This window comes from Melospiza melodia, chromosome 7 (genome assembly GCF_035770615.1).
Source record: "Melospiza melodia melodia isolate bMelMel2 chromosome 7, bMelMel2.pri, whole genome shotgun sequence".
NCBI lineage: Eukaryota > Metazoa > Chordata > Aves > Passeriformes > Passerellidae > Melospiza > Melospiza melodia.
In genome coordinates, this window is record NC_086200.1 from 18901026 (window position 1) to 18923669 (window position 22644).

The following is a 22644-nucleotide window of genomic DNA, read 5'->3' on the forward strand; positions in this document are numbered from 1 at the left end:
GCACGGCGCCCTGAGCTCACAGCTACCTGAGTTTGGAGCTCCCCTGTCCACTTCTCTGCCCCACTGTCCCTGAGCTGCCTCAGGGGCCTGTTATGGGAGGCAGGGACAAAGCCTTGCTGAAGTCCCAGCTGGCAACAACCACTGCTCTCCCCTCACAAGCCCAGCCAGTCACTGCAGCACAGGTGGCTATGGGATTGGTCAAGCATGGTTTCCATTCCTGTTATTCCACAGGCTTAGAGATGGCATCCAAGAGGAGCTGTTCTGTCACCTTTCTGGGGATGGAGCTGAGGCTGATGGCCCTGCAGTTTCCTGGCTCTTTCTTGGTGCCCTTTTGCAAGACTGCAGTGATGTTGGCTTTCCTCCACTGCTCATGCCTCTCTCCAGGGCTGTCTCCTTCCCTGACCTGCTGGCAGAGCACCCTGTGCCAGAGGCAGGAGCAGAGATTTCCCTTGGCCCCAAAAGGGAACACTGGGCTCAGGCCGAGTGTCAGTGCGACCTGACAACGGGAGGAGAAGGCATGAAGGAGCAGAGCTCACACAGGGCTGAGCAGGCAGTAGAGCCCTCGTGGCTCTGGGCTTGCTCTGCAAGCTCCTTGGCCTCTACTTTCTCCACAGAGAGAGAGGAACAGCACCTCAAAGTGACCAGGAAACCCGGCCATGGAGCGGGGCTGGGGCTGTGACACCTCAGGGAAACCGGACACGGAGCGGGACTGGGGCTGTCAGCCCTCAGGGAAACTGGCCATGGAGTGGGACTGGGACTGTGACACCTCAGGGAAACCGGTCATGGAGTGGGACTGGGACTGTGACACCTCAGGAAAGCGGCCATGGAGCGAGACTGGGACTGCCAGCCCTCAGGAAACCCGGCCATGGGGCTGGGGCTGCAGCTGTGACACCTCAGGGAAAGCAGCCATGGGTGTGGCTTGGCCTTTGACACCTCAGGGAACTCACCATGGCAGCCACCTCCAGGGGTTTTGAAGTACTTGTTTCTTGGTTTAATGCCCTTCCAAGATCAATTTTCCTGATCCTTATCCATGTTTTGGACAAGTATTGCCTCCTGAACAGGCCACCTCCTGGATGTGCAATGATTCCATCTGATCCAGCTGTGCCTCTTCCTTTCTCAAGGGATGGACAGAGGGGCTCTATTGAAGGTGGCATTTCCTGCAGGAAGGGAGGCGATGCCAGACACAGCCACAGGAGGTAGTTGCTCTGCTTCTGGGCCTGAGCCCTGCTGAGGCTTGAGCTGCCCTCTCTGCTGCTTGGCACTGCGGGCACAGCCCGGATAAGATGGGCACAGCCCAGAGGAATTGTCCCGAGCAGGCTCAGGGCACTCGGGTACTGAGCTGTCCTGCTGGGCTCCCTCCGTGGGAGACATGTCCCGAAACCTGGGAGCGGCTGCACAGGGTGCCCGTGGTGGGGAAAGGGCAGAGGGGAAGAGCAAGGCTCCAGTGTGTCCTGAGAGGGCCTGGCTATGTGCCCGTGGGCTGTGGGAGCTGTTCCATGGGCAGGTGGGCAAGCAGGAGGGAGGGACGGAGGTTGGGAGTGACAGCTGTGGCACTGCAGATTTCCCCAAGCATTTAGTGAGGGTTTCCTGTGTGGCAGGGAGAGAGCCCCAGGGCCCTGGGCTGCTCCAGCTGCCCCTCCAGGCATGTTGCACAGGACCTGCAAAGAGCGTACAGAGTGACCAGGAGCCACAGGCTCCCACAGCCTTACCCCACCCCCTTGCAGTCCCCAATTCCCCAAGGGAGAAGGGGATCCCAGCACACCATGGAAATGGTTCTGTAGCATCTGTGATCCCTCCTCGACTGGGATCATGACTTGGATTACTTGGAAATGCTGGTGAATGGTGCTTTGAAGACCTTGTCAGATGTTGGAGGCATGTTCTGAATGTACCTTTCCTGACAGAATAATCTGTGTCGGTATGCCAAGAGCTTACCATGAGCCAGTTCCCTTAAATTTCACTGAAGGTAGATCAGTTCTGGAAACCTTACCCTGCTCCCTTCTGGAGCCCTGAGGGATCCCACAGGATCACTGGCAGTGGGAGGAAGGGGCATTTAGCTGCCCATCCTCCTCCCGTGTGCAATGGCACTGTGTCCTTCTGTGTGCTCTGTGCAGCCACAGAGAAGAGCAGAGAGGGAAGGGGCTGGGCCCAGGGCTGTGCCTGGGGGCTGAGCCTTTCTCAGCTCCTTTGCAGCCCCCAGGGAGCCCGAGCTGCTTCTGCTGCCACTGCTAAGCCCTGGCCCTGCCTGGGGCTGGGTTTCAAGCTGCTGGCTGCTCCAGGGAGTCCTTTCTGCCCCGACTGCCCCGCAAGGGGCTCCTTCCATCCCAGTGTGGGGCCACTGCAGGCACGAGGTCCCCCTGGCCCTGCTCCTGAGTGGAAGGCAGAGCCAAGGGAGTGCCTTGGAGGGCACCAATCACCCAGATGCCCTCACTGCCACTCGGGCCTGAAGGAGAATCTTCAGCAGTGCCATTGGAGCTGTTGTGTCCTGCCTTTCTTTGCAGCTGAGCCTGTTGCTAAAGGTGATCTGGCTTCCCAGCCCATGTTCAGGATTGAGCCTCTGGGAGATGGTGAGGGTACGCCAAGGCCTTTCCCCTGTGAGACCTGCCAGCTCAGAGCCCAAAGCTCGGCCAGGGGGGCATCGCTGCAGGTGCCAGGACAGAGCCATGCATGTGTGTGCCCTCACCCTGCACGATCCACTCACAACTTCTGCTCAGCACTGGCTAGTGTTTGAAGGACGGTGGGCCATGGCCCAGCTGAAAAAGCCCAGATGATTTGTTGATTTTATCCGATTTTGCATAAGCATGACGTTCTGAACATGCCATTAAAGAAATGGAGAATTTCTCCATCTTTTAAGGTGTACTTTTTGTTTCTCAAGTGATGGGCCAAAAGTTAGGACAGAAGGAGGTGTTTCCCCAACAAAGCAGAGGCCGATTGGCAGCCCCTGCTGCAGGAAGGAAGTCCGAGCCAAACACAGGCATGGGCACAGGCACAGAAGGTAATTGCTGTGCCAGGCTCAGCAGGGCTCAGCCATTGGCAGAGCTGTGTGGCTGCAGCTCTTCTTCTTCTACCAGGGCCTCCCTTGCACAGCCCGGCAAAGCTGGAGGTGCCTTTGGAGCTCGTTCAGAGCCCTGGGAAAAGGGGACTCGTGCACCAACGTCCCTCCCGCTGCAGCTGCTCTGGAGCTGGCCCTGAGTGCCCAGAGGCCCAAGGCACAGGAGCAGCCCCGAGCGGGAGCCCTGCCGCGAGCCCAGGGCCAGAGCCACCCTTGGCTCCCGTTTGGGCAGGGGCTGCACTGGGTCCTGACAGGGCCTGACTCTGTGCCCTGGGGCGGGGGGAGCTGTCACGGGGCAGGGAGGGCCAGGGCTGGCAGGGGCTGCTCAGGGATGGCTGTGGCCCGTGTCCCTCCAAGCAGCGACTGCCCAAAAAGCTGCGCTGCCCCCGGGCTCTCCTCTCGGCCTGCTGGGCTTTGTTGGGTGGCACAGCCTGTGCCACGGGGTGGCAAGGTGCCTGCAGGCCCCAGCTCTGGGGGAAACGGAGAATGTCCTGCCCGCATCCACCGTGCTGCCAGCTCAGCAGTGCAGCACAGCAGGGGCTGACGATCCCCATCGCTCCCACAGGTGCAGCTGGAACCACAGCACATGTTCCTGATTCCCAGAAGGGCCTTGGAAGGGGTTTCTGTCAGGGAACAGGCTTCTGGCTAGGGTTACTGGCAGGCCTGCTTGTCTTGGAGCTGATCTTCATCTTATGCTCTGTCCGAAGTTGGACTTGCTGGAAGAGAAAAGGGTGAGTGTTTAGTTCACCTTTCCCTCAAACAGCTTCTTTTGAAAGTCTACGTCAGACAGAAAACATTCCCAGTGAGGTTGCAGTGTAGGGGTGGCCAGTCCTTGATTGTCCAAAGAACTCTGCTGAGGGTTCTGCTGCTGCCCAGAGCTTTCATTGGCCTCCTAAATGCTGGGCCTTGTCCTGGGGGGGCCCACTGGGGCTGCAGCCAGTGCTGGCTCCCACTGAGGCTGCCTGGCCAAGAGCAGCCCCAGGGGCACTGGGCAGAGGCAAAGCACGGTGGGGAGGAGAAAGAGCAGGGACGAGATTGCCCTTGAAAGGCAGGGGAAGGGAGAATGTTGCTTATCGGAAGAAGCCCCAAAGAGCGGCTGGAAGGGGTGCTGCCTGATCAAGGACCCCCGAGAAGCGGAGGGAGGGCGTATCGGCTGATGGGGTGTCCCGAGGAGCGGCTGGGGAGAGTGGGGGTGTCCCTTAGTGGGGAGGAGCGGTCGGAGCGCTTGCACGGTCCGGTGGTGGGGAGGCCGGCGGGGCAGTCGGAGTAGGCTCAGCCCGGCCGGTGGGCACGGCTCACCCTGCCTGCCCGCAGGACCACGGTGCAGTTCCTGTTGGAGGCGGACCTGCACGGGCTGCTGAAGCTGGACACGCTGATCCCGAACGCGCCGCCTGCGCCATGGCAGCGCAAGGCCAAGGAGAGCGGCCCCGGGCCCAGCCCTGTCGGCGTGTCCCCCATAAAGCCGGCATGTCGCTCCCACAGCCCCAGCAAGACGCCGTCCAAGACACCCGGTGAGCGCCGGCCACCGGCGGCAGAGGTTGAGTGCGGGAGCCTGGCCCAGGCTGCTTGTCCGTAGCCACGGGGCTCTGGGCTCCCTGCCACGCTGCCCTACCGGCTGCTGCTCAGGCAGGAGGAGGTGGGCTGTGCTCCTGACAGCCACCCACCTCCTTGCCAGCATGAGGGGCAGAGCTCTGAGCACTGGGGCTGGCGAGCTGCTCTTCACCCAGCTGAGCCTTGCTGGCACAGCTGTATGCTAGGACGAGTGTGGGCAGGACTGTCAGCTGACAGCTTTACATCCTGTGAGCGTTTCTGTATCTTCCCCTTATCTCTGGACTCTGGAATTGTTGCACTAGACCCAAGGAGTTGCACCACACAGTCCCTAACCAACTTGGTGGCAGGGAGGAAAATATAAGTTAGTTGGGACTGGGTGGCATGAGACCTCAGAGTCCTACTTGTCTGGTGGGTGTGATGTGGAAGAGTGTTGGGTTTGCTCCCGTGAAAGCTCTAATACAGGCTGTTAAATAGCTGTAAGACAATATTTTCATATGTGAATGCAGGTAAATCTGGATCCAAAATTCAAAGCACCCCCACAAAGGCTGGGGGGGATCGCTACATTCCCAAACGCAGCACTATGCAGATGGAGATGGCAAATTTCCTCCTAACCAAAGAGAATGACCCTGCTGAGGATTCCCCTACCAAGAAGGTGAGCATGTTGCTAAGTTACAATTACTTCAATAACTGCTACGCCTTCCTGCCCCTTTACAGAGCAGTGAACAATAGGTTCTATCAAGGGGGCACACGGCACTGACAAGTCCCAGCCATCACTACTTGCAGCTCTGGGCTTCAGGAGCCTAGGATGAGACTGAAGCTGTAGAGACTGCCATGCACTCGAAGCCTATGCTGCTTCTGGTAGCAAAATTTAGCTTTTGACTAACGAGGCTTTAAAATGTAGCAGGCAACAAAAACACAAAGCTGTAAGCCTATGCAAAGTGAAACTGCTGGTGGTAGCTATTCTAGGACAAGGTCTCCACAGGGAACACTTCTGGAATGTTTTACACTGTGTTCTGAAATCTGTTTGTGAAGCATTTGGTCGCTTTGTGGCTGTGGCTTTTCCCTCTGGCAATGACACTGAATTTGCCATTGTTTGAAAATGTGAGCAGGACAATGTATGAAAGTCTGAGGAAAACTGCTTTGACCTGCCTCTGTGTGACTGACCCTTGCAGCACAGTCAAACATCTTCAGATTCTAAGAGAAGGGGACTTAGATGTCTGTTTAAATTGTACTGTGGGAATTGTTTTAAATGCATTGCACTGAGGGTGATTTGTCTCTGTAGGAGCAACAGAAAGCCTGGGCAGTGAATCAGAATGGTTTTGATGTGGAAGAGGCAAAGATCCTCCACCTCAGAGGAAAACCACAGAATGCTCCAGAAGGTATGATACAGGCTCCGTGTGAGCTGAATCAGCAGGAGGGATCAGGTCAGGGGAACAGCAACACAGAGGCTCTGTGTGTGGTCACAGGAGAAATCAACTGGTTTCTGAGAGCTGTACAGGCTGGAGTCTCCTTTCTTAAGGTTCCTGAGGTCGAGGGAGGGCATAACAGTTACAGTGAATTTATTTAGGAGAGTTGCTATGACTGCCTGTTGGTCACCTGTTACAGGGCTTGCAAGGGTCTTCAGGGTGGAGAGAGAGATGAGAATCTTGACCTCATGTTCAGAAGGCTTGATTTAATATTTTATGATATATATTACATTATTACTATACTAAAAGAAATAGAAGGAAAGTTCTCAGAAGCTAGCTAAGCTAAGAATAGGAAAAGAATGAATAAACAAAGGGCTGTTTCTCAGCAGAGGGTGAGACCCAGCTCCGCTGTGAGTGGTCAGTAAATCCAAACATTCACCCAAGACTGATCACGCATCCACCTGTTGCATTCCCCAGCAGCAGATAACCATTGTTTACCTTTTGTTGCTGAGGCCACAGCTTCTCAGAAGGGGGAAAAATCCTAAAGAAAGGATTTTTATGGAAAGATGTCGGTGACAGTTACCGGTACTGCAGGTTCCAAACGTTCATGAAGTCTGTAAGAGCATCAAACCCTCTGCTGTGCACTTTCTAGCTTAAACTGCAACTAAATATAATGGGATTCAAAAACCCAAGTGTTTGTTAAATTTGTTTCCATGAATGAGGAAATTGTAGCTCACCCCTGCTCAGCAGTTCATTCTGCCAGTGATTTTAGTGCACTGCAGGCTTGTGAGTGTTTCTCTTAGGACTTTATTTTCACTCCAAGGGATTCCTAGTTGGGTGAGCAGCACTCAGCTGGGAGGAAACTAACTCAGGTTAACAAACCTGTTCCCCTGCACACAGACTATCAGAATAACCTGAAAGTGCTCTACAGTCAGAAAATGGCACCTGGATTGAGCAGGAAGAAGAGCAGATATATTCCCTCAAAGCCAGAACGGGTCTTGGATGCACCAGAGATATTCAACGACTACTGTAAGTAGGCTACAGGGTTGAGTGCTGGGCATCCAGAACATTCTGTACTGGATTGCTGTTCCTAGGACAGGGTAACTGGGCTGTCTGTATTATTTTGTGTACCCAGGCTAGCACAGACCCCTTCTGGAGTGTCCCTGTGTGGCCTTACAGGCACAGTGGTCTAGGGCACTGTGTAGATGCTTTGGAGCAGGGTACCTGGCCCCAGCAGCTGGGCATAGTGACACTCAGAAGGCTGCCCCTCACCTGCACGTGTGTGTGTGCACGTGTGCACCCACACCTGCTGCAGCAGCACGGGTGAAGGGCAGGGCTCTCTAGCCATCATGGTGTGACCTGCATTGCTCTTTCAAATTGTAGAACTGAATGTCATAGACTGGAGCTCCCAGAACTTCCTGGCAGTGGTTCTGGATGACACTGTTTATCTGTGGAATCACGCTACTAGGGAGATTATCCCCCTGCTGCAGACGGAGCATCCAGATGCTTACATTTCCTCTGCATCATGGATTAAAGAAGGAGACTACCTTGCTGTTGGCACAAGTAGTGCTGAGATTCAGGTGAATGCAGGAGTAAAACTAGAGGTGTTTTCAAGGGATTGACAGAACTGTGGGGCCTGGGGACAAAACCTTGGCTGGCAGAGGAAGGATGCCATGCACCTGACTTGTCTTCCCTGGTGTGGGGTGGAACTGCCCAGTGTGCAAGGCAGGGTTTGATTTGGGCGTTTTCTGATAAGCAGTGTTACCTTCTGTGCTATAGTCATGAGATACATATTTTCTCTGTTCCCTGACTGAGAAAGCTGAATGCCAAAGCCTGTGCAGTGAGGTTCCTAGGGCATAGAAACAGGATTTGGTTTCTTCTGAAGAACTTTTTACTTTGCCTCTCCAGCTATTGTTGCATTTACATTGTTGTATATAATACTCCTAGGGTCTCATACCTTCTGGGTGGTTTTCTCACAGCAGCTCTTCACAGCAGTGCTGTTGTTCCTTCTCAGCCAGGGCTCCTCTACAGCCCTCCCTGAATGCCCCACCCCCTTTTATCCCAGCTACCTCCACAGGCTACTGCCCAATCAAGGACAGTGCAGCTGCAGCCCATTTACAATAACTAGAATCAGGGCAGGGTCACTTATACAATACAGAGATCTTTTACTGCAATACATATATTTACTCAGGCCCCTATAAGCTATGGGACGTTGAGCAGCAGAAACGTCTCCGAACCATGACCAGCCATTGTGCCCGTGTGGGAACCCTCGGCTGGAACAGCTGCATCCTCTCCAGGTAAAGCAGTGGGTCAAGGGCAGTTTCCAGTTGTTGCAAACTCCTATCCCTCAATCTATGTGTGGCATGGGTTAGGGATGGCAGAGAAGTTTGTCCTGGCTTGGGATTCTTACTCAGCCTTATCTGTTGGGGCTGTGAGGAGAAGGCCTCTTTCCTGTATTGCAATTTGTGCTGAAGCTGTAAAGAGCTTGTGTGGGTGTTTCACTCACACCAACAGACCTGTGTTGCTGGTAACACTGGTTGAAACCCAGTGGCAGGTATAGCAGTCTTGCAACAACAAAAATGGATTTGGGTGAAAATGTGCAGCCTGGGGCTGGCTCTGGCATAAAGCCTGATGCAAAACAAAAGGTTAGCTCACACTGCAACACCCAGCCTGGATGTCATGCAAGAGCCACGCAAAGCACCACCAACCCTGTGCTCAGCCTTCAGTCATGTATTCTTCCAACAACTCTGATCTCCCTTCCCCTCCTGCTGACAGGAGGCCCTGGTGCCTCACTGAGGCTCCATGCAGGGGAGCAAGCACGAGGGCTCAGCTGACATTTATTGGAGCTTGACTCCCCTACACTTGGAAAAATGCCTTTTTTCCAGGCTGAACTGTGCTGGAGCAAGTTGCAGGAAATATATTTGAGCCCTTACCTGACCAACAACCAGCTCAGCCACGCTGCTTTGCACGGCGGAGCCGCAGTGTCTGAGCAACTCCACCAAGCCTGTGCCTCCCATCAGCCCTCAGTGATTAGCTGAGGGTGGATTATTAACTGTATTCACCTTTCCCTCAGCACAGTACCACACTGTGCCTAGCACCAGCTCTGCCTCCTGCGCCTCACAGCAGCTGGAACCTTCAAAGGTTCCGACTTGTGCTCTGCCAAGGCCAGTGAGTGTGTAACCACAGCCACCAGAGCACCCCCCCCCCACACACACACACATAAAGCTGATATGGGGGGCACAGTCTCAAAAAACAGCCACTGAGCCAGCACCTTCCCAGCAGTGCTGCTGGTGCATCCCCATTTGGCCACTTGGGAAAGATCAGGAGGTCCAAGGATGGAGCTCTCCCTCAGACGCAAATCCTGGGGCCACAGCTGTCTCCAAAGGGGAAGCAGGCAGGAAAAGACTGAAATGCTCTCTTTATGGGCAAAAGAGCTGGTGCAGTAATTCAAATGCCTGGTACAAAAATTCTGTTTAATATTTAGCTCCTATTTAAAACACAGCTTTTCATTTAATTCTATTTACAGAATACTTTCATTTCATTTGTTTCTTTAAAATTACTTAGTTCTCACCTGTTGTATGTCTAGGAATATTTTCTTCCAAAAATAGAAAAAAATAGATGATATCTTTTCAGCAGAAAACATTGGTTGATACAATTTTAAACCATCATGATATGGAAGAATTGTTCTGTCCCTCTCTAAGGTGGAAGAAGCATTTGGATCACAGATCATCTACAATGAAATACTTGACATGTTTAAGATGCTTTCAATCAATTGTGATCGTCAATTGCTTATTGGTTGTAAACAGTCATTTTTCAGTGAAGGGAAAGTGTGTGTGGTATATCTACATGATGTGTTCAAAGCCAGTTCCTACTAATGGCCAGGCTGAATTCCAGTCCATAATGTCCCGAATGATATTTTGCCGCCTTCTTTGGCACTTCATGAAATCTTACCATGATGAAGTGCTGAAACACAGAGATTTTCTCTTAGAGAGTGTCTCATGTTGTAACCCATCCCGTGGATTTTATGCTGTAATTCTTATCTCTTTTGAAATTTGCTATCTTCTGTACAGTTTTCATGAAGCTTTCTGTTACAGTCGTGAATATCACAGATAAATGTCATTTTGTACAACTTTGAATTTACCCCAAGAGCTGAGAGAAAACTTGCTCCTCTACTTCAATCCGAGTTTCTTCTATAGTCCAACTTTGTTTCTCTACCATCAAGCTTCTCCTTTGTTGCTGCTCCAAGCCCCGTCCAAGCTGACCTTGAATACTTTCAGGCATGGGACATCCACAACTTCTCTGGGCAACCTGTTCCAGTGTTCCAGCACTCCCTCAGTAAAAAAGGCCTTCCTTTCATCTAATATGTGTAGGAAATCATAAATCTAGGCATAGAAACTTGGAGTGCAAATTTGAAATTCTTTTGATTTGAAGCACATTTTATATGAATACTGACTTACAGATGACTAAAAGATGTAGATGGCCATTTGAGCTGACAAGTTTTGAAAAAGTGCACGGAAATTAAAATTGAAACCACTAAAATTAAAAACTTCTTGCCATTTTCTTTTTCCTCTCCAATTCAAAATTGCATATGTCAGATATCAGTGCTTCATGCAAACCTCTCAGATGCTCTCAGAGAAAAAGCTTTTCTTTCAGACTAAGTTGCGGTTGACGTAGAACACTAGCAGTAGTGAAAGTTTTTCTGGGCATCGGGCAGCACCTTCTCCTTGGATTTGTGTGCAGAATGCATTTTATCCAAACTGGAAAATAGATCCCAGCTCTGTTTTATTCATCGATCTTACTGCATCAGGCCTGAAGATTCTGTGAAAAGTAGCCTGTGGACCTTGAAGATAGTGCATGTGAAACAGATGAGAGGTGATGGAGAAGTTGAGGGAGAGAAGAAAGAGCATATGGGCCAGTACAGACACCAGAAAGTATTTCTTCATGTGATCATGGGAGATTGCAGGAGCCACTTGGTACTATCAAACCAGCCCGACTTGGCACTGGTGCCGCCTTGGGTCTGGGAACCATCCTGCGTATCGTGGATTTTCAGGAGCCAGCCGGTCACTCCTAGCCACAGGCCCCCAAACACAAACCACGGCCCTTTTCCCTGGCAAACAAAACTCACCTGCCCCTCTTCTGGATGGCAGATTGCAGGAGCCACTTGGTACTATAAAACCAGCCCAATTTGGCACTGGTGCCATCTTGGGTCTGGGAACCGTCCTGCGTATCGTGGATTTTCAGGAGCCAGCTGGCCACTCCCAGCCATAGGCCCCCAGACGCAAACTTCCACCCGTTTCCCTGGCAAACAAAACTCACCTGCCCCTCTTCTGGATGGCAGATTGCAGGAGCCACCTCTTACTGTCAAACCAGCCTGACTTGGCACTGGTGCCACCTTGGGTCTGGGAACCGTCCTGCGTATCGTGGATTTTCAGGGGCCAGCCGGCCTCTTCCAGCCCCAGGCCCTCAAACATAATCAACAGCCCTTTTCCCTTGCAAACAAAATTCAGCTGCCCCTCTTCTGGATGGCAGATTGCAGGAGCCACTTGGTACTATCAAACTAGCCCAACTTGGCACTGGTGCCACCTTGGGTCTGGGAACCATCCTGCGTATCGTAGATTTTCAGGAGCCAGCTGGCCACTCCAGGCTATAGGCTCCCAGACACAAACCTCGGCCCTTTTCCCTGGCAAACAAAACTCACCTGCCCCGCTTCTGGATGGCAGATTGCTGGAGCCACTTGGTACTATCAAACCAGCCCGACTTGGCACTGGTGCCACCTTGGGTCTAGGAGCCATGCTGCGTATCGTGGATTTTCAGGAGCCAGCCGGCCACTCCAATCCACAGGCCCCCAAACAAAAACCACAGCCCCTTTCCCTTGCAAACAAAACTCACCTGCCCCGCTTCTGGATGGCAGATTGCAGCAGCCACTTGGTACTATCAAACCAGCCCGACTTGGCACTGTGTTGAAAGCGAAGGGAAGCCTATCCACCTTGTCGTTGATCAGCATTGACTCCAATTTATTGATTAAATTAGCCATTTTATATAACAGTGTTAATTAACTTCATGCATATTGCAAAATCCAAGCTCACTATAGGTTAACAGAGAAAACTCTAACCCCTCCTTTTGTTTTACCATACCCATGATTGTTTATTGGAAACAAGACCAGCGTTCCCACTGTGATATTAAAGTCAAGTATTGGAGAGTGCTTTTGTTACTTCTTTAGAAGTTTAGAATATGCCAAAAAGATGCTAGCTGGGGACTTGCAATTAATGAATTATTTGCTGTAAGTAGGTCAAATGACATTAGCTTTCAAAAATGAAAAGTAGTCTTATTCCACGTGCCAATTCTAAAGTAGATTAATAAGCCTTAAGCAGAAGATGGATGTGAAGAGGGATATGACATGAAAGGTTAAGCAACACTGCTGACAGCAAAAGGCTTACCTGCTGCAGATACAGGAGACAAAATACTATTTTGACACAAACATTGCTATTCAGACGACAGCAAAATTTACTCAGTCATGACAGTAAAATTTGCTCACATCAAAATGTGCTAATCAATTCTTAGTGTAAGCTAAGCACCTTAAGCAAAGGGTAGTTCAAGCGTAACTGGTATTTGATGGCAAAAAAGGCAACTTGGCCTGCGTTTCTCACCTCTACTCCATTCAAAAGCTTACTCTGTCTCAGATTCCTTCGGAGGGATACCAACGCAAGCCGCGAAACTGCACGAAAATGATGATTGAAAGAAAGATAGATTAGAAAAATGGAATAATGGTTCATGTTCTTTTCCTTCCAACTGCTTTGTTTGCCCTTTTAAATTTTTGAAGTCCTTTCTGGTGTCACCATGGTTGCACTGCAGCAAGTGTTCGGCTGTAAGCTGTCCATATTGCCAGCTTCTGGACTGCCTTCAGAAAACTTCCCGCTGGTTTTGTATAGAAATCACAAGCAGTAGAGATGACAAAGACTGCAGAAACCTTCTCATCTCCTTCTAGAGCAAGAGCATGTCTTTCACCCACTCTTAACTAGACAACTTTCATCAGTCATGAGGGAGTCTCATGTTCAAGAGCTAGGCAGTGACAGCTGTAAATGACAAAAAGCAGACTGAAATTCTCTTGGGACTCCAGCAGAGAGCAATGAAGGAGGTTGAATTCACCTTCTTGGGAAGTTCTAAAATGCACGTTCACTTGAGCCCAGGAGCTAAGCCATCGTAACCTTTGTTGAGTATGTCTGCGTAGACAGAGTTTCCATCACTGCAGAAGCAATGTTATTTAACCCACGTTATCATCTCTAGCTGCTAAGCTGCACTTATTGCAAAGTATCTGCAACGTATTTTACAGGGTGGGCTTTTATGTGTAATTCCTGAGTAACAGTGCAAAGAGAAGTACTTGGGGTGTGGGGTGGGGGGGGAACCGCAACTCTTAGGTTTTTCAAATCATGGTTCCATTTGAAAGTCAAACAAGATGTCAAACCTTTCTTTCCTAGATGTATTACCAGCACAAACTGTACCAGAAATTTATGACCCGTAACTGTACCATGGACGCTCTTTCTCTGGACTATTCCTTAAGAAACAAAGTCCTCACTAGAAATAAAACAAAATTAGCCAAAGTATTGGCCTGGATTAGTTCCAAGGCTCTGTACTAAAGGCCAAACACATGTAATAATAGTAATAATAATAGAGTGGACTAAAAGTTAAATCAATAGAGCATTACTCATTTCAAAGACATCTTGTGTCCTAATGTTCTCACAGAAGACTGTAAAAACCTGTCTATTTTTGTGGGTTTCTTTTATCCATTTAGCTGTACCTTCTACTTCTCTCCACTGTCTGAGAACATTGATGGTAAGGTTGGATGACCTCATGTCAACTTGTAGAAGTAAAGAAAGAGAAGCCAGTAAAGAAAGGCAAATTTGTTAATTGCAGGTGGAAAGAGGGAGGCCAACAAGAGAAAACAAAAGAACAGTAATAATGAAATGCTCCCCTGTCTTCTGTGAAAAGTAAAGGCACAGACAAGAAAGAACAAGAGCAAAATTCTCACTAGAGAAACGCACTTGATCTGACTCAAGTATTTTGCGGTACATTTCTTGCTGTTTTCTCATGCCAAACATATTAACCGTTGAAGGTATCCCTTTCCTCTTTCTGGAATACATCGAGGAAGATGGCTGTGTCATTGCTGACAAGCTGCTATTCTCAGAGGTGTCCAGCTGAAAGTCCTAGATCAATTGATTTGCTCTGTCACTTTGATATGGCATGACTTACAGTTTCAGCACCTGAACTGGCCAGCCCTGCAATTCTTTGCCCCTTGAATGGTTAGATAGGCTCCTTGGCAACTGGCATTTGTAAGGACATGAAACTATGCAGAATTTGCACCGTGAGATGATGCCAAATGAGTCATGCCGGTAGATTAACTAGGGCATGCAAGGCAGAGAGAGGGAAATGAGAGCACAAGAAGAGAGTACACAAGAAGAGAGTACAATCTCCTTTTTTCTGAAACACTGTAGAGATCAAAGTGAACACAAATCCTCCTAGGGGTAGTTCTTGCAAAAGACTAAGAGTTCTTTTTGTGTTCACAGGCCTGGAATCACAGGCCTGGAAGCTTTGGATCACGGCAAAATGCAGATGACAAAACGAGGCCTTGAAGTCACATCCAGTATGAAGCAGTATGAAAGAGGAAAGAAAGCAGCTGAGAGCGTCAACCCTGCTAAGTAGTCTCAGTATTCTTCTTGACATGAGCAGAAATTTGAAATGAGTCTCTGAAAATGGCAAAGGAGGCAGAAGAAAAGGGAGCGATGACTCCTCTGGCATAGTGTTTCCTAACAGGGATCTTCAAAATGGAAAGGTTGTATCATCCTTTCAACTGAAGGAAGGTATGAAAACAACAGGAAGGAAATGGCATCAAATACTCTGGGCAGTGTACTTCTAGACAGAAAGGCCACTGATGGAAAACCAACTAAACTGGCACCAATGCAGCAGCATTGTAACTAAAGCCAGAAATGTCCAGCGCTTCGCTCTCTGCCATTCCATTCAGATGCACACAGCAGCTCTGCAACATTCCTACTGATCATCTCCTTGGCAAACTGGCAGTGAGGGTCCGTGGTGATGCAGAGTCTCCAGGCAGACGCAAAGGAGAGCTGCTTTCTTACAAAAACCAGGCTTTTGAAACACTTAGGCCTTTCTCAGTTCCATAGCTTTAAGCCATAACAAACACAATTCAACCAACCACCATGCACCACGCTGTGAACACACGATGGTTCTAGAACTTGTTGATCTACCTCGAATTCAGCTGCCTCACCTTCCCACAGTCCTTTTCTGCTTAGCCAAAGTAATGGGCCTCAGCCCAAGGCCTTCCTTTTGTAAACTTCTAGCTCTATGCAGCAGCAAACCACTACTTTCTTCTGTGCCAAGACTTCAGGTAGACCATTTGCATCTGCCCTTCCAGTGAAACCTAATGAGGAGAGAAAAGCCTCTCAGAGATGTTCAGTCATTCCATTTTCTAGACAGGCCAAATCCAAAGAAAAGCAAGCTATGGGATTGTGTACTTGCTCTTACAAAACACCTGCTGCCCTCTGACAATCAACTAGCAGAAAACCAGTCAAATTGAGACTTGAGGCAAACAACCCTTGGAAGGGAATAATGATGTGATCAATAAAGACAACACTTTTCCAGGCTACCGAGATATTGGAAATGTCAGCAAAGGCTTGAGAGCAAAGGCTGAACTAATGGGGAAAGGGTAAAAGAATCACAAGAAAAACATGACCAAAGGTTAAAACAATTCCAAGAAAAACATAGGCAACTAACCTGTTGAAGCCTTCAGGAAATCAGTGGCCGCTGATTTACATAGGCCATTCAAGTTAATTGACCCGTGCACCTTCCACTCCTTTTTCGGCACCATAGGGTGAATTGAGACCATGGAATCACAATTCCTTGGATTCTGTTCTTAACTTTAGGAGAGAAGTACAGCAGCTGAAGTACCTGTTACTGATGTGAAACCCAAAAACACAGAGTTGACACATTTCATTCTTGGCCAATCACAACAAGCAAGACTAAGAGGATAAGGCTGGCTTATTTTCAGGACACTTTTCTTCTTTTACAGCCTGCTCTGATTCCGGTGAAACTTTTTCATTAGCTTCTCTCTAAAAGGAGAAAGTCCAGTTCAATGTCCCGCCCTACTGCTGCAAGTATACCATTTCGTTTGTCGAGCCTAAAAATTGAATGGGAAGGTACGGAGCACTCCGGAGCTAAGGGTCGCTCCCGGGCGTCTTTCGGCAGAAGCCGCGCTAAGGAGAGCACTGTGAGCGGCACAATCGTCTTTGCGCGAAGAAGCCGCTTCTTCCCCTCCGGGAGCCGGAGAGAGCGGCAGCTTCGGAAAGGTGAAGAAGGAAGCTGTACGACACTGGGATTGTGTGCGCACCTTGCCAACTGATAGAAAACAGTACCTTGGCACTCTCCTGACTTTTCCAATCACATGAACATTCGATTGGAAGCTGTTTTGGACAACTTTCCTTTTCTCCCTGCCAAACACTTGGCAGATCTCCGTGCAAACTCTAGAACACGATGGGAGATGTTTTCTGTGCTGGCAGAGTTTCTCCCAGCCAGAACTAGTGGATTTTTAGTGGTTTTTAAACCAGAAAGCCCTGAGTTCCAAGAACACAGCAGCTGCCAAGGACTACCCAAGAGGAGCGCAAAAGTACCACAACATGCCTGCCTCCACAGCTTTTTCCCTGGGACCATGCCTACCCCTAGGCTTATTTACATGCCTCCAGTTAGGGTTAGAGATAGGGTTTTTAAAGCAAGAGGCCCTGAGCTCCAGGAACACTGCAGAGCTGCGAAAGTCATCCCAAGGGGAGAGCAAAAGTGGTGCAACATGGCTGCCTCCACCTCTTTTTCCTTGGCAACATCCCTATACCTAGTCTGATTTACCTGCCTCCAGTGCAGGATAGGGAAAGGGTTTTTTAAATGAGTAAGCTCTGAGCTCCAGGCCCACTGCAGCTGCGAAAGACTTCCCTAGGGCAGCGCAAAATTGCCTCAACTTGCTCCCTCCAGGGCTTTTTCCTTGGGAACATCCCTAATCCCAGCCTGATTTACCTTCCTAGGGTTAGCCTTAGGGATAGTCGTAGGATTATGATTTTTATAATGAAGAAGCCCTGATCTCAAGGCACACTGCAGCTGCGATAGACATCCCAAGGGGAGCTCAAAAGTGCAACAACATGCCTGCTTTCACAGCGCTTTTTCCTTGGCACCATCCCTATACCTAGGCTGATTTATCTGCCTATGTTTAGGGTTAGGGTTCACCCGAGGGCTAGGGGTTTTTTAACCAGGAAGCCCTGAGTTCCAGGCTTACTGCAGCTGCCAAAGGCATCCCAAAGGGAGCGCAAAAGTGCCACACATGGCTGCTTTCACAGCTTTTTCCTTGGGAGGAACCCTAATACCAGGCTGATTTCCCTCCCTAGGGTTAGTGGTGGGCTTAGGCCTAGGGCTAGGATTTTTAAAACTAGGAAGCCCTGAGCTGCAGGCGCACTGCAGAGCTGCGAAAGGCATCCCCAGGGGAGAGCAAAAGTGGTGCAACATGGCTGCCTCCACCTCTTTTTCCTTGGCAACATCCCTATACCTAGTCTGATTTACCTGCCTCCAGTGCGGGATAGGGAAAGGGTTTTTCAAATGAGTAAGCTCTGAGCTCCAGGCCCACTGCAGCTGCGAAAGACTTCCCTAGGGAAGCGCAAAATTGCCTCAACTTGCTCCCTCCGGGGCTTTTTCCTTGGGAACATCCCTAATCCCAGCCTGATTTACCTTCCTAGGGTTAGCCTTAGGGATAGTCGTAGGATTATGATTTTTATAATGAAGAAGCCCTGATCTCAAGGCACACTGCAGCTGCGATAGGCATCCCAAGGGGAGCTCAAAAGTGCAACAACATGCCTGCTTTCACAGCGCTTTTTCCTTGGCACCATCCCTATACCTAGGCTGATTTATCTGCCTATGTTTAGGGTTAGGGTTCACCCGAGGGCTAGGGTTTTTTTAACCAGGAAGCCCTGAGTTCCAGGCTTACTGCAGCTGCCAAAGGCATCCCAAAGGGAGCGCAAAAGTGCCACACATGGCTGCTTTCACAGCTTTTTCCTTGGGAGGAACCCTAATACCAGGCTGATTTCCCTCCCTAGGGTTAGTGGTGGGCTTAGGCCTAGGGCTAGGATTTTTAAAACTAGGAAGCCCTGAGCTGCAGGCGCACTGCAGAGCTGCGAAAGGCATCCCCAGGGGAGAGCAAAAGTGGTGCAACATGGCTGCCTCCACCTCTTTTTCCTTAGGAACATCCCTATACCTAGGCTGATTTACCTGCCACCAGTGCTGGATAGGGAAAGGGTTTTTTAAATGAGTAAGCTCTGAGCTCCCGGCCCACTGCAGCTGTGAAAGACTTCCCAAGGAGAGCGCAAAAGTGACAACTCTGCAACTTCTAGAACACGATGGGTGTGGTTTTCTGTACAGGCACAGTTTTTCCTAGCCAGACATAGTGGAAAAACTTTCTGCTAAGATGTAGACTACAAAAGACGCTAAAGATGAAGGTACGATGCTCTCTGGAGCTAAACGCCGCTCCCGGGCGTCTTTCGGCAGAAGCTGAGATCTGGAGAGCACTGTGAGCGGCACAATCGTCTTTGCGCGAAGAAGCCGCTTCTTCGCCTCTGGGAGCCGGCGAGAGCGGCAGCTTCGGAAAAGTGAAGAAGGAAGCTGTACGACACTGGGATTGTGTGCGCAGCTTGCCAACTGATAGAAAACAGTACCTTACCACTCTCCCGACTTTTCCAATCACATGAACATTCGATTGGAAGGTGTTTTGGATAACTTTTCTTTTCTCCCTGCCAAACACTCGGCAGATCTCCGTGCAAACTCTAGAACACGATGGGAGATGTTTTCTGTGCTGGCAACGTTTTTCCCGACTAGACATAGTGGAAAAGCTTTCTGCTTAGATGTAGACCACAAAAGACCCTAAAGATGAAGGTACGTTGCTCCCCGCAGCCAAGCGCCGCTAATGGCCCTCTTTCGGCAGAAGCCGCGCTAAGGAGAGCACTGTGAGCGGCACAATCGTCTTTGCGCGAAGAAGGCGCTTCTTTGTATCCGAGAGCTGGAGAGAGCGGCACCTTCGGAAAGGTGAAGAAGGAAGCTGTACAACACTGGGATTGTGTGCGCAGCTTGCCAACTGATAGAAAACAGTACCTTACCACTCTCCTGACTTTTCCAATCACATGAACATTCAATTGGAAGCCGTTTTGTACATCTTTTCTTTACTTCCATCCAAACACTTGGCAGACCTCTCTGCAACTTCTGGAACACGATGAGACATGTTTTCTGTGCTGTCAGAGTTTCTCCCTGCCAGACATAGTGGATTTTTAGTAGTTTTTTAACCAGAAAGCCCTGAGTTCCAAGAACACAGCAGCTGCAATGGACTACTCAAGAAGAGCGCAAAAGTACCACAACATGGCTGCCTCCACAGCTATTTCCTTTTAACATCCCTAATTCCTGGCTGATTTGGCTTTGAGTCTTAGGGTTGGTTTTAGGCCTAGGGCTAGGATTTTTAAAATCAGGAAGCCCTGAGTTCCAGGCTTAATGCAGCTGCAAAAGGCATCCCAAATGGAGTGCAAAAGTGCCACAACATGGCAGCTTTCACAGCTTTTTCCTTGGGAAGAACCCTAACACCAGGCTGATTTACCTCCCAAGGGTTAGTGGTGGATTTAGGCCTAGGGCTAGGATTTTTAAAACTAGGAAGCCCTGAGCTCCAGGCACACTGCAGCTGTGAAAAGCATCTCTAGGACAGCGCAAAAGTGCCACAACTTGGCTGCCTCCGCTGCTATTTCCATGAGACCCTCCCGAACCATAGGCTGATTTACCTTCCTAGGGTTAAGGTTTGAGTTACGCCTAGGGTTAGTGGTTTTTAACCAGAAAGCCCTGAGTTCCAAGAACACAGCAGCTGCGAAGGACTACCCAAGAAGAGCGCAAAAGTACCACAACATGGCTGTCTCCACAGCTTTTTCCTTGGGAGCATCCCTTATTCCTGGCTGATTTTCCTTTCTCATCTTACGGTTGGGTTTTGGTCTAGGGCTAGGATTTGTAAAACTAGGAAGCCCAGAGCTCCAGGCACACTGGAACTGTGAAACACATTCCAAAGGGAGTGCAAAAGTGCCACATCATGGCTACCTCCACAGCTTTTTCCTAGGGAACATGCCTAATCCAAGCCTGATTTTTCTTCCTAGGGTTAGCCTTAGGGATAGTCGTAGGATTTTGATTTTTATAATGAAGAAGCCCTAATCTCCAGGCCCACTGGAGCTGCGAAAGTCATCCCAAGGGGAGCTCAAAAGTGCCACAGCATGGCTGCTTTCACAGCGCTTTTTCCTTGGCACCATCCCTAGACCTAGGCTGATGTATCTGACTAGGGTTAGGGTTGGGGTTCAGCCTAGGGCTAGGATTTTTTTAACCAGGAAGCCCTGAGTTCCAGGCTTACTGCAGCTGCCAAAGGCATCCCAAAGGGAGCGCAAAAGTGCCACAACATGCCTGCTTTCACAGTGCTTTTTCCTTGGCTCCATCCCTATACCGAGGCTGATTTATCTGCCTAGGGCTAGGGTGAGGTTCACCCTAGGGATAGGGTTTTTTTAACCAGGAAGCCCTGAGTTCCAGGCTTACTGCAGCTGCCAAAGGCATCCCAAAGGGAGCACAGAAGTGCCACAACATGGCAGCTTTCACAGCTTTTTCCTTAGGAAGAACCCCAATACCCGGCTGATTTACCTTCCTAGGGTTACTGTTAGGCTTACGCCTAGGACTTTTAAAACCAGGAAGCCCTGTGCTCCAGGCACACTGCAGCTGTCAAAGGCATCCCAAGGGGAGCGCAAAAGTGACACAACTTGGCTGCCTCCACTGCTATTTCCATGAGACCATCCCGAATCATAGGCTGATTTTCCTTCCTAGGCTTGAGGTTTGAGTTAGGCCAGGGTTAGTGTTCTTTTAACCAGAAAGCCCTGAGTTCCAAGAACACAGCAGCTGCGAAGGACTACCCAAGAAGAGCGCAAAAGCACCACAACATGCCTGCCTCCACGGCTTTTTCCTTGGGGACATCCCTAATTCCGGGCTGATTTGCCTTTCTCATCTTAGGGTTGGGGTTAGGCCTAGGGCTAGGATTTTTAAAATCAGGAAGCCCAGACCTCCAGGCACACTGGAGCTGTGAAAGGCGTCCAAAAAGGAGTGCAAAAGTGCCACAACATGGCAGCTTTCACAGCTTTTTCCTTAGGAAGAACCCTCATACCCGGCTGATTTACCTTCCTAGGGTTACTGTTAGGCTTAGGCCTAGGACTTTTAAAACCAGGAAGCCCTGTGCTCCAGGCACACTGCAGCTGTCAAAGGCATCCCAAGGGGAGCGCAAAAGTGACACAACTTGGCTGCCTCCACTGCTATTTCCATGAGACCATCCCCAACCATAGGCTGATTTTCCTTCCTAGGCTTAAGGGTTGAGTTACGCCTAGGGTTAGTGTTCTTTGAACCAGAAAGCCCTGAGTTCCAAGAACACAGCAGCTGCGAAGGACTACCCAAGAAGAGCACAAAAGCACCACAACATGCCTGCCTCCACAGCTTTTTCCTTGGGGACATCCCTAATTCCTGGCTGATTTGCCTTTCTCGTCTTAGGGTTGGGGTTAGGCCTAGGGCTAGGATTTTTAAAATCAGGAAGCCCAGACCTCCAGGCACACTGGAGCTGTGAAAGGCGTCCAAAAAGGAGTGCAAAAGTGCCACAACATGGCTGCTTTCACTGCTTTTTCCTTAGGAAGAACCCTCATACCCGGCTGATTTACCTTCCTTTGTGGGATCTCAGCACCTCCGGACTGATGTGCAGGGCGGCCGAGACCACCCTTGGGGGGCTCGGGAGTCCTGGAATGTTGCCAGAAGTGTCTGGTGGCTGGACATTGATCCTACACGGGAGACGACACCTGTATGAGGATGGGAGGATTTCACTGGGTGAATGGTGAAGGGATAAGTTAATTAGAGTGTGAGACACAGGGTTTAGGATTTCTGTACAGGGGGGTCTAAAGAAGTAAGATGGAGGAATTGGGGCGTGTCCTGTCCTTCTTTATCTTCTTCTTGGCCTCCATCTTCTGTGGTGATGCTGGCACTTTGGGATTGGTCATTACTAGAAGTGCACCGGTTAATAAGGGTAGAAGGTATTGGGGAAAAATTATAAATATTGTATACGTAATTTTGAGTATAAAGATAAGTGACCGCCCCGGGGGCTCTCAGTGTGCTCATGGCTGGCTTGCTGTGCAAACCTCTGTTGGGCTGAAAGAAAATCTTTTAGATAAACAATTAATAAACACTGAGACCGAAACAAGATCAGAAGTCTCTCCTCGTCCTTTGAAGCGCCGGGCTGTCCAAGGCCACCCTGGGCCTTTCCAGGCCACCTAAACAGCCGAGAAACCGACAAGTGGCGTTCGCTGCGTGGGCTACTCCCCGCCAACCCTTTCGGGGGGGGATCAGCCCTGAAGAGCTGAAGCTCAAGAGCTGAAGAGCCAAGAGGGCAGCTCCAATCTACGACGAGTTCCCAGGAGAGCACTGATAGCTCCTGAGGAGAGAAGCCTGAGGAAAAAGGCAAAAGTTCTCATTATCTATCTCTAAAATCATCTTCATCTC